The following is a 12,863-nucleotide window of genomic DNA, read 5'->3' as shown; positions in this document are numbered from 1 at the left end:
GTCCATTGGGTTCTTATTTCCGCGATCGGGAACATCACAACAGATTGTTCCACAACCCTCCCGACAGTCTCCCTCTGGTCGCGACCCTGAGTTTGAAAAAGCCTATCTACAAGAGGGAAATTGGCATCATAAGTTTGCTGACAAGTGGATCATCAAGCAGTTTTCAATTACAATAAAAATAGTTGTTGCTGAGGAGCTTATTTTGTGTGTTTTTTATTGCTGTACAAAGAAAAGAATGTCGGTGCAGAAACCTCCCATGAGGAAAAGCTATGGACATCAAAAAAAATCAAGTGTGAAGACACGGCAAAATAGATCAATGAAGAGGAGAAATGCAATTCATTAAATCACTCCAATCATTCCATTGTTGGTTTGAGGTTCTATTTTCAACTTTTTTATCCAGGTATAAATTGATGACATAAAACCAAAGAAAAAGATTATTAATTCTCAAATTACCTATGCTCTCTATTGGCAATGCCTACAGGGGTGTCAGTCCCTCAAAACTCTTTCACTCTTGGGTTGTGAAGCTGCTTCTTCATTTAGCTCCAGCTTTTTCTTTCTCATCAATGCCTTGAGCCTTCTAATAATTGGTTGTACAACTGGTGCAATACCTCCCAAATTTTAGGAGGAGCAATGACAAGGGACAGATGCAAAATATTTTGTGGATAGATGGACCACAATGTGCCATTTTTTTCATAGTAATGAGAAAGGAAGCAATATAATTGAAGTCCTGCAATGAACATCAGGACTTAGGAAAAATTATGAAAATTCGAAAGGTGTTTCAGATTTCAAATGGAAATGTTTGAAGATATTAAAACTATAGATGAACATTAAGCATAGTTATTAAAGGGTTATTCTCAGTCCACATGTTAGTTATTCTACAGACACATGGTGAGTATATAAAAGGGTTCGGTTTCCAGGCAGATTTCTTGAATAGGAGAGGCCTATATTGTTTCAATTGCCTCAACTTGGACAAAGCTGGGACCAACGTCAGACTGGACAGACACTGTTTTGAGGGAATGCAATAAAGTACTGTGATGGGTGTGGGTGAGGCAAAAAACAAGGTGAATAAGAAAGGAAGTACAAATCTGCAGGTGGTTATAGGAAAAAAGGAGATGGGAGAGCAGTAAGAAGAAAAACAAACAATATATCAGAGAAAGACAGTTAAAACGAAGCAGAGATAGGTTTGAGCTACATGTACAAAATTGGTGAGATGGAAGCATACATTTTTATGGGGATATTAGAATAGCATTAACAGTGATGTGGTTTAGGCTGGAGACAAGGAGGAGGGGGGAGGGATGGTTAGAGTTGAACAGATGGGGGGGGGCGGGGTGAGGAGGTATTGGGAGTGGTTTGGGGTAGGACTGTCTTTATTTACCAAAGATTCAATTACAGCACTAGAATACAAACATGAAATGGAGGATGGTGCAATTGCTGAATCTATTTGGTTGCTGTTAGGAAATAAGAGGAGAACATGTAATTTCTTTGGAGTTTTTTGTCCAGCACTCAGCAGCGGAAATGAGATGGAGGGAGAAAGATATCGGGAGTAAAATTGGCCAGCAATGGGAATCAGATCTCGTAGTGAAATGGCAGCTCTTTCCAGCTCGTCTTCTTCCACTGAAGTTCACAAATTACAGTTTCAACCTTTATCGGAGAACTGGGGAGGGATTCTCCCCTACCCGGTGGGGCGGGGGAGTCCCGGCGGGATGGAGTGGCGGGAACCACTCCGGCGTCGGGCCGCCCCAAAGGTACGGATTTCTCCGCACCTTTAGGGGCCAAGCCCTCACCTTGAGGGGCTAGGCCCGTGCCGGAGTGGTTGGCGCTCTGCTGGCTGGCATGGACAGCCTTTAGTGCCATGCCAACCGGGGCTGAAGGGACCTCGCCGGTCGGCGGAAGTTCACGCATGCGCGGGAGTGTCAGCGACTGTTGACGTCATCCCCGCACATGCGCAGGGGAGGGGGTCTCTTCCGCCTCCGCCATGGTGAAGACCATGGTGAAGGTGGAAGAAAAAGAGTGCCCCCAGTGGGCCCTGATCGCGGGCCAGGCCACCGTGGGCCAGGCCACCCCCCCAGGACCCTTAGATAATTAAGAGAAATTTTAGCAGGACAGGCCATATAAACGACCCATTAAGAATGCAGATAGATTGCGAACTAGTAGTGGAAGTTGAAAGAATGAGTCTCCACAGTGCACCTAGTATTGCCTTAGAGATTGTTATGGCTTTAGTTCAACAAGAAGGCTGTGCTTGACGTGGTCCTGGATTTACGAGTGGGAAATCAATACTGTGAGGGTACAAATACATCAAATCAGTGACTTAGTGTCATTAGATAGAATAGCTGAAAAATAGACAAAGATTAGAAACATGGGGCGGGATTCTCCGACCCCCCGCCGGGCCAAAAATCGGCCCTGCGTAAGTCACGCAGCCCACCTCGGAGAATGGCGGGGACCAGCGTGACTCAATGGGACCCGGGGTTGCCCGAATTCTCCAGCCCGAGATGGGCCGAAGTCCCGCCCATCTTTTGCCAGTCCCGCCGGCGTAAATTGGAGTAGGTCCTTACCGGCGGGACTTGGCGGCGTGGGCGGCCTCCGGGGCTCTTGGGGGGTGCGGGAGGGATCTATGATCTATGATCTAGCAACTCCTCCGAATACCCCTGATCAGATCAAACAAGACGAGCATCCAAGCAACCCCTCACCAGAACCAATGACTCACCTGACCCAGCTACCCCACTCGCGACCAAGCTGACCTGACCACACACCGAACTTCCTACTACCCACTGACCTACCCACACACCCAGCCATCATTCAGTAACCCACACTCAAAGACTTAACCATTAAATTTATCAGTGTTATGGATAGGAGGGGTTAATTTAAACAACACTAATAGCTCCTCTCACCACACATTCATAAACTGGAAGGTGTTTTTGATTTGCTTCCCCTTTTATTACTAGTGGCCCATATCCCAACCCCTGAGTTTTGATGCAATCCAATTTGGATCATGAACATCACAGCAAACTCAAGCTAGGATGAACTCAAAGGGTTAGTTTATTTCCACATGCTCAGAATGTAGGACGAGAATAGCAACATTGCTTCTTTTGCATTCATACAGTAAAACAGGGATAGTGTTATGGGCCAGGGTTTAGAGAACCCCAAAGTGTATCATGGAGTTCACCTGACCCACAACTTTTAATAGATTGTGGTATGGGGAGCACACAGCCCACCCTACAGGTGTGCTACAGCAGAAATGGAAAAGTATTTTTTAAAGCAAAACAATGTTTATTCTATGAACTCAAGTTAACCTTTGTAAAACATAGTGAACATCTTAGCAACCATTAATTCAAGTACAACCCCCAAAAAATACAACACTAAGTAATGCTTAATAACTTCCCAAACAACAACCAGAAGACAAAAGAAACACCTTTGAACAGAAGTACATTAGGTTTACATCCACTACTGAGAACATTTATAATTCTGAATTCACCAAATGATCAAGAGATAGTCTTTTGATGGCAGAGAGAACAGCAGTACACCTGCATGGTCTGGCTTCAGCTTCAACACTGAAAACAAAACTTAAACACCCTGCAGCAAATGGCCTAAAACAAAAGTAAAAAGCTGACAGACAGCCCAGCTCCACCCACACACTGACATCACTGATAAACACCCATTTCTTAAAGATACATCTCTGAAGCACCCATTTCATAAAGGTACTCTCACATGACAATAGGGATAAGAAAGATTTATAGTGCAAAGACGACAGAGAAAAATAATACGGTGTCACATGGGTTCTGGAGTCCAGGATCAAAATCAAATGACTTCAGCAAGATAAGTGAACTGAAAACCAATGTTGGATAATTCACTTTTCCGGTGCTGTTCACTTCACACAGTGAGAGGAACTCAGATGATTCAGGCTTATAGGCTTTCCAGTAGATGCCAATGTAGATGGAGGCAGGTGTCCATAACACCACAAGAGAGAGGAGCAGAATTAGACCATTTGTCGCATCGATTCTGCTCCACCATTCGATCATGGCTGATATGTTTCTCATCCCCATTCTCCTGCTTTCTCCCCATAACGCCTTATCCCCTGGTTAGTCAAGGATCTATCTATCTCTGTTTTAAAGGCACCCAGTGACTTGGCCTCCACAGCATTTTGTGGCAATGAGTTCCGCAGATTCACCGCCCTGTGGCCAAAGAAATTCCTCCGGAGGATCCTCCTTCAGTCTGAGGCTGTGCCCTTGGGATCGAGATTGCCCTACTGGTGAAAACATCTTTTCCACGTCCACTCTACCCAGGCGTCTCAATATCCTGAAAGTTTCTAAGCTCCATCGAGTACAGTCAGAGGCCTCATCTGCGCCTCATATGACAAGCCCTTCATTCCACCGGTCATTCTTGTGAACCTCCTTTGGATGCCCTCCAAGGCCAGCACATCCTTTCTTTGATATGGGGTTCAAACCTGCTCACAATATTCTACCAGTGGTCTGATCTGAGCCATATACAGCCTCAGCTGTAAATCTGGGCTCTTTTATTCTAGCCCTCTCAAAATGAATGCTTACATTTCATTTGCCTTCCTAACAGCCAACTGACCTGCATGTTAACCTTAAGAGAATCCTGAGCTAGGGCTACGAAGTCCCTTTATGCTTCAGATTTCCGAAACCTTTCCCCATTTAGAAAATAGTGTTTGCCTCTATTCTTCCTACCAAAGTACATAATATCACACTTTTCCACATTGTTTTTCACCTGCCACTCTCCCAGCCTGTCCAAGTCCTTCTGCAGCCTCCCCGCTTCCTCAACACTAACTGTCCCTCTACATATGTTTGTATCATCTGCTTTAGCAACAATACCCTCTGTTCCTTCTTACAGATCGTTAATGTATATTGTGAATAGTTGGGGTCCCAACACGGATTCTAGCGATGACCACTAGTCACTGGCTGCTGTCCAGAAAAAGACCCCTTTATTCCCACTCTCTGCCTTCTGCCAGTCAGTCAATTCTCTATACATGCCAGTACCTTGCCCCTAACACCATGGGTTTTTATCTTATTTAGTAGCCTCCTGTACAGCACCTGGACAATGGCCTTTTCAAAATCTAAATAGATCAGGTCCACTTGCTCTCCTTTGTTTAACTTCTTGTTACCTCCTCAAAGAATTCTAATTTGTCAGGCATGACCTCCCTTTGACAAAACCATGCTGACTCAGCCCTATTTTACCTTTCACTTCCGGAAACCTATCTCAAATAATGGATTCTAAAATCTTACCAATGACTGAAGTCAGGATAACCGGCCTATAATTTCCCATCTTCTGCCTCCCCACTTTCTTAAGCAGGGGTGTTACATTAACCATTTTCTAGTCCTCTGGGATCCTCCCTGACTCCAGTGATTTCTGATCACCACCCATGCCTCCAATCTCCTTAGCTATCTCCTTCAGGACCCTGGAATGTAGTTCGCCCGGTTGAGGTAATTTATCCACCTTCAGACCTTTCAGCTTCCCCAGCACCTTCTTCTTAGTGATGGCTACTACACTCACCTCTGCCTTCTGACTCTCCTTAAGGTCTGGTGTGCCATGGTGTCTTCCACTGTGAAGATTGATCCAACCTGGGCCAGAACTCACTGTTTGTAATGCTGCTAGTTCGATGCCAAAATGGCAGAAATGCCAAAATGCAGTAAAGCAAGGCAATATTATTAGTTCAACAACTCATTTATCAATGTCACATGACTCCCACCTCTTCATACTGTCTTTGAAGAAGGGTGCATATCCCTTGTATGGGTCCCTGAGATTGTGTCAACCCTTAAGAATCAGAAGGAATGTTGCAGGGCCCTTTGTCTTAGCAGTCATTAAAACTCGTGATAGTCAGCCTGGATTATAAATGCAGATGACCTTTGTACAGCGTGTGGCACAGTGGTTAGCTCTGTTGCCTCACAGCATCAGGGAACCAGGTTTGATTCCGACCTTGGGGGACTGTCTGCGTGGAGTTGACACATCCTCCCGGTGAGTGCGAAGGTTTCCCCGGGTGCTCCAGTTTCCTCCCACAGTCCGAAGGTGTGCAGGTTGGATGAATTGGCCCATGCTAGCTTGCTCATTGGTATCCAAAAGTTAATTGGGGTTAAAGATTTGCGGGGATGGGGGTTTGCGGCGATGGGGTGGGGAGTGGGTCTGGGGCGAGTGCTTTTTCGAAGTGTTGGTGCAGAGTCAATGGGCCGAATGGCTTTGTCCTGCACTGTAGGGATTCTATTAAATTTGATAGCTCTCTGTGAATTTTGGATTGGATTGGATTTGTTTATTGTCACGTGTACTGAGGTACAGTGAAAAGTATTTTTCTGCGAGCAGCTCAACAGATCACTAAATACATGGGAAGAAAAGGGAAGAAAAGAAAATACATAATAGGGCAACACAAGGTATACAATGTAACTACATAAGCACTGGCATCGGATGAAGCATACAGGGGTGTAGTGTTAATGAGGTCAGTCCATAAGAGGGTCATTTAGGAGTTTGGTAACTGCGGGGAAGAAGCTGTTTTTGAGTCTGTTCGTGCATGTTCTCAGGCTTCTGCATCTTCTGCCCAATGGAAGAAGTTGGAAGAGTGAGTAAGCCGGGTGGGAGGGGTCTTTGATTATGCTTCCCACTTTCCCCAGGCAGCAGGAGGTGTAGATGGAGTCAATGGATGGGAGGCAGGTTCACGTGATGGACTGGGCAGTGTTCACGACTCTCTGAAGTTTCTTGCTGTCCTGGGCATTTGCCATACCAGGCTGTGATGCAGCCAGTTAGATGCTTTCTATGGTGCATCTGTAAAAGTTGGTAAGAGTTAATGTGGACATGCAGAATTTTGTTCGTTTCCTGAGGAAGTGTAAGCGCTGTTGTGCTTTCTCGGTGGTAGTGTCGACGTGGATGGACCAGGACAGATTTTTGGAGATGTGCACCCCTAGGAATTTGAAACTGCTAACCATCTTCACCTCGGCCCCATTGATGCTGACAGGAGTGTGTACAGTACTTTGCTTCGTGAAGTCAATGACCAGCTCTTTAGTTTTGCTGGCATTGAGGGAGAGATTGTTGTCTATCTCCCTCCTGTATTCTGACTCGCCGTTATTCGAGATCCGGCCCACTACGGTCGTATCGTCAGCAAACATGTAGTTGGAGTTGGAACGAAATTTTGCCATGCAGTCGTGTGTGTACAGGGAGTAGAGTAGTTTGGTATGTGAAACCGTGTGTCGGATGTAGCTCTTCAGGGATAATGTTGTGTGAGTTTCTCTGACACTGGCAGGTAGTTTGTTTTGTTCAAGGGTCACAGACAGATTCAGTCATTTTAGGTCTTTTTCTAATTTGACTTTTTTTCAGAGACACAATGAACATCTCTCTATTTTATATGAAAATTATAGCGGGCAATGTCTTAGTCACTCACACCCATCATAATATGTCAACAATTGCTGTAAAAAGAGGTGCATCCACTCATTCCACTGAATCTTCTCCACTCACTGGAGTTAGAGGGGAGAAGGTGCACTGCACATTTCCTTTTAGCTGGGTTTGGAAATTCCTGAAAGAGCGAGGCAGCAGCGTCGGAACATTTGGGTCAACATTATTGCTTAAACTGGCAACTTTATAGAACATAGAATATACAGTGCAGAAGGAGGCCATTCAGCCCATTGAGTCTGCCCCGACCCACTTAAGCCCTCACTTCCACCCTATCCCCGCAACCCAATAACCACTCCTAAGCTTTTTGGTCACTGAGGACAATTTATCATGGCCAATCCACCTAACCTGCACGCCTTTGGACTGGGAGGAAACCGGAGCACCTGGAGGAAACCCACGCAGACACAGGGAGAATGTGCAGACTCCGCACAGACAGTGACCCAGCGGGGAATTGACCCTGGCGCTGTGAAGCCACAGTGCTATCCACTTGTGCTACCGTGCTGCCCACATATGAAAATGAAAATGAAACAGAGCAAACAAATGATACCACCAAGATATAAACTTATAGTACAATATATTATTAAACCTAGAAAATCGAGACGGAAACTACAGTTACGCAACTTCTAAATCACTTGCCCTCAAAATTGGACAGAATTTGCAAACAAGCCCAAGGATCAGCGTGGTAGCACAGTGGTTAGAACAGTTGCTTCACAGCTCCAGGGTCCCAGGGTCGATTCCCCGCTGGGTCACTGTGCGGAGTCTGCACGTCCTCCCCGTGTGTGCGTGGGTTTCCTCTGGGTGCTCCGGTTTCCTCCCACAGTCCAAAGATGTGCAGGTTAGGTGGATTGGCCATGCTAAATCGCCCTTAGTGTCCAAAAAGGTTAGGTGGGGTTACTGGGCTCCAGGGACAAGTTGGAAGTGTGGGTTTAAATGGGGTGCTCTTTCCATGGGCCGGTGCAGACCCGCTGGGCCGAATGGCCTCCTACTGCACTATAAATTCTATGATTCTCTGATTCCCTATGATCATGATGCGGCACTATTCCTTGCAGACTTTAGTCACACTGAGAAACACCAAATAGTTCGAGAACTGTTGCAACAATTAACAGAAACAAACAAACTAACTCAAAGTAGTTGTTGATCCATCATTGGTGGGGAAGTATTTCCTGCTGCGAGATGCATGTTAAATTCTATGAGGTTCAGAGACAGAGTTAGCTGGAGTGTTGAGCTTCAAAATGGGACCACTGGCGTCAAATTACACACTGATTGAGGAAATAAACTGCCTGCTTGAACCTCTTGCAGATATTCCTCGCATGCACAGTAACACCTATGCCAAATGGAGTCCAATGCATTTGGCATCCAAAGTGTGTGCCCAGGCTCGAGATGCCATTTTAGTTGAAATAGCACCCATTATTTCAAAAATGGTTTTGTGGTAGCAAAGTTTGCAGCCTTTGGAATTGTATTGAACACCAGCAGTTGCGAAAAACAATTAAATGAAAAAAAAATCTTTTATACCATTTGACCATTGATTTCTTTTCCTGTTTTTCTGTTACAGCCTGTGATCTTAAATGAAAGGGAGACATTAAAAGTTTATATTCTGTTTTACAGCTTATCTATTCACTACCTGTCCACCATCTGCTCAATTCTACTGTTGTTTATTGCTGCCATTCCTCCTACCATTTCTTTATAGATATTCTTTATTTTCTATCTTGTCAGCTTGACCTTTTCTTGCCATCTGGAAACTTTTCATTTAGCACAGTGGTGAGCTCAGTTACTTCACAGAACTAGGAACTTGGGTTCGATTCCTGGCTTGGGCCACTGTCTGCAAGGAGACTGCACATTCTCCCTGTGACTGTGTGGATTTCCCCGAGGTGTTCCAGTTTCCTCCCACAAGTCCCAAAAGACGCCGGGTGGGAGAATCGCAGGGGCGCCGCGCGAATCGTGCCACGCCGCCCCGACCCCCGCACGCGATTCTCCCACCCCCCGGAAACCAGCGGCGCGTGATTCGCACCGGGCGCTCGGAAAACCGGCGATTTTCCGGCCCAGATGAGCTGAGCGGCCGCTGCGACACGACAGGTTCCCGCCGACGCCGTCCACCCCTGGTCGCTGCCGGCGGGAACTCTGCGGGAACGCTGGGGAGGGGCAGCCTGTGGGGGGGGGCTCCTTCACCGGGTTGGCCTCCGATGGGGTCTGGCCCGTGAACGGGGCCCACCGATCGGCGGGCTGGCCTCTTCCCCCCCCCCCGGGCCTACCTCCTTCCGCGCGCGGCCCCAGAACACCGGCTCCATGTTGGTGAGGGGCTGGCATGCATAAGACGTTCCCCGTGCATGCGCAGGATGGCGCGGCCCAACTGCGCAAGCGCAGGTTGGTGCAGCGCGGACGCTGGAGCGGCGTGAACCGCCCCAGCGCCGTGCTGGCCCCCGATGGGGACCAGAATAGGTCGTGTCCGGGCCCTGTTTGCGCCATCGTGAAACGCGACGGCATTCACGACGGCGCGAACTCTTGCCCTCAATATCGGAGATTCGCCCCCACGCTTGTTAGGTGAATTGGACATTCTGAATTCTCCCTCAGTGTACCCAAAGAGGTGCTGTAGTGTGGCTACTGGGGGATTGTCACAGTAACTTCATTGCAGTGTTAATGTAAGTCTACTTATGACACTAATAAAATTATTATTGGTATCTGCTCATTCATTTTCATACCAATTATGCTTGCTTTGGCAATTGTTTGGCTGTAGTTTAGCACAAAATAATTTGACTGTCATGCCAAAAATGGCAATATGAAAACTATCCTCAGGAGAGTTAGGCTTTAACATACACTCATAGTACAATAGTTTCAACAGCATAAAGTCCAATGTAAAAACTATGCAACTTACCTTTGAATGTTCAAAGAATACATGGAATCCCGACAGCGCTGAAGGAGATCCATCCAGTCTGCACTGACCCTCTGAAAGAGCACCCTACCTGGCCCACTCCCCCACCCTGTAACCCTGTAATCCCACCTAATATTTGGACACGAAGGAGCAATTCAGCATAGACAATCCACCAAGCCTACACATCTTTTCTTTTAAATAAATTTATAGTACCCAATTTTTTTTTCCCAATAAAGGAACAATTTAGCCTGGCCAATCCACCTACTTTGCACATCTTTTGGGTTGTGGGTGTGAGACCCACGCAGACACGGAGAATGTGCAAACATCACACAGAGAGTGACACGGGGCCAGGATCGAACTCGGGTCCACAGCGCTGTGAGGCAGCAGTGTTAGCCAATGTGGCACCCTCTAACCTGCACATCTTTGGACTGTGTGACGAAACTAGAGCACCAGGAGGAAACCCACAGAGATACGGGAGAATGTGCAAGCTCTACACAGACAGTCACCCAAGGGTGGAATTGAACCCAGCTCCCTGGCGCTGTGAGACAGCAATGCTAATTAGTGTTGTCATGCCATCCCAAATGTTACTCAAAACAAAAACTGTCCTGACATTGAAATTTATCCAATATTAAAATGTGTGGAGTTCAGTAGAGTGTCCCCTGGTTAGAGTACAATGCTGATGTCAGCTTAGTCCTCAATTCTTTCAAGCAACAGTAAGGTACTTTGGCTCAGAGGGTGCACATCAGATATGCCAATGTTACAACCATTCTCTCATTTAGACATTAAATGTGTCTGGAACTCTGCGCTAGAAGACACGACTATCCCTAAAGTGGTGGATCTAGATGCAGGTGGCACACATAGTGCTATCCCAGAAAGTCGGACATTAACGATAAAATTACACCGAAGTTAGCTAAAACTGGTGGAATAAGAATCACTTTAATGATTTGTCAAACGAGTAAGTATCTGTGGTTACAGGCTTTGATTGCCCACAAATGTTCTGAAATATCAAATTTGACTGAAGCATATAGGAATATATTTTCTTTGCTGTGCTGCTAGGAAAGGATTATGCAAGCTGTCCATCAATAGTTGCAAGCAGGGAAATGTTTTGTTTTCCAACCTTCTTCCAAGGGGTTTCCATTTAGGTCCTTTTGACTAAAGACGACCAGGAGCAGGATTTGTAGAGAAATGTAAAATGCATGCAGCATATAGTTACACCACAGTCTTAACGTACAAATATATCCTTCACAAAAAAATGTTCTTTCTTGACCACATATACCCATAAGTCTCAATGCTGTTCTTAAACCTATCATGGCACTGCACCAAAGTGCAGCACGGTAGCACAGTCGTTAGCATAGTTTCTTCACAGCTCCAGGGTCCCAGGTTCGATTCCCGGCTTGGGTCACTGTCTGTGCGGAGTCTGCACGTTCTCTTCGTATCTGCGTGGGTTTCCTCTGGGTGCTCCGGTTTCCTCCCAAAGTCAGGTGGATTGGCCATGATTTGGCCCATTGTGTCCAAAAAAAAAGGTTAGCTGGGGTTACTGGGTTACAGGGATAGGGTTGATGCGTGAGCTTCTGTAGGGTGCTCTTTCCAAGAGCCGGTGCAGACTTGGTGGGCCGAATGTCCTCCTTCTGCACTGTAAATTCTGTGATTTTATGATTCCATGAAAGTGATTATTTTTGAGAGCAAGGGATGCCAGTGCTGTGGAACCAAGTTAACATTTATATTAATATTTTGAGTCCAAAGAGAGTGGGCTGTGTTATCACTGCTGGTGTGAAGCAAGTGTGCATTGTATTCTAACATCTTCATGAAGAGGCATCTAAGGCGACCAGCTAGAAAGGCCACATGAACTATTATCAGGATCGAGATGATATTTGTGCTGATCCTTGATTGGGGTGTCATGATTGACCCTTTAGACCTTGAAAGATGTTGCACTGATGAAACTGGCTGATATAATTCTCTCAAAATCGTCCCGAGAGCTGAAGCTGAGTTCAAATATCCATTTGGATGTATTCTTTAGTTTGGAGGGCTCTGTGTCAGGGAGATGGGTACAAATGTTCCTGTAAGTGCCATCTATCAAAGGTAATATTGCATTGCACCAAATCCTACCTGTATATTGAAAGACAGAACGCTGCTGGTATGAGCAGTTAACGCCATCATCCATCGCAGCTCCTTTCAGATGGTCCTCAATGCTTATTTTACATTCTTTATTTTCGTGCAGAAAATCAGGCAGGAACTTGTCGACTCTTGAGTCAGGGATTGCCTTCTGCAGAGAGTCTGATTTCCAGGGTCAATGCTCACTTTCACCTAAATTGTCCCATATTCTTGTGTTCTGTGTTTCACCCAATAATGGAATTATCCACCATCATACCTCCACACAACCCCAGACGACTCTGCCACCATGGGTTTATCTCGCCTGGGCCTTGGGAGACAATAGGGAATTTACTGAAGGTGTGGCTTGTAAAGTAATGGTGGATGGTCACATGTCTCTGTTGTCTTCTTGCCCCTCAAAAGGAATTTTGCTTTGGATTATTTAGAGTAGAAGAAAATGAAAATATACTACAATGTTGGATAGCTATGGTGACAGTCCTGTTGTGGTTCTTGGTGGCGGCCT

At 46.0% G+C, this 12,863-nt stretch overlaps 1 protein-coding gene across 2 annotated transcripts in view; it reads right to left on the bottom strand.

The window, feature by feature from the left end:
- The window catches only part of csmd3b (CUB and Sushi multiple domains 3b), a 2,718,576-nt gene that overhangs the window by 847,773 nt on the left and 1,857,940 nt on the right, over positions 1-12,863 (bottom strand). The window lies entirely within an intron of this gene.

The sequence above is a fragment of the Scyliorhinus torazame genome, chromosome 11 (assembly GCF_047496885.1).
Source record: "Scyliorhinus torazame isolate Kashiwa2021f chromosome 11, sScyTor2.1, whole genome shotgun sequence".
Lineage (NCBI taxonomy): Eukaryota > Metazoa > Chordata > Chondrichthyes > Carcharhiniformes > Scyliorhinidae > Scyliorhinus > Scyliorhinus torazame.
Note: the sequence above shows the minus strand (reverse complement) of the source record. Positions and strands in the feature narration are given on the sequence as shown.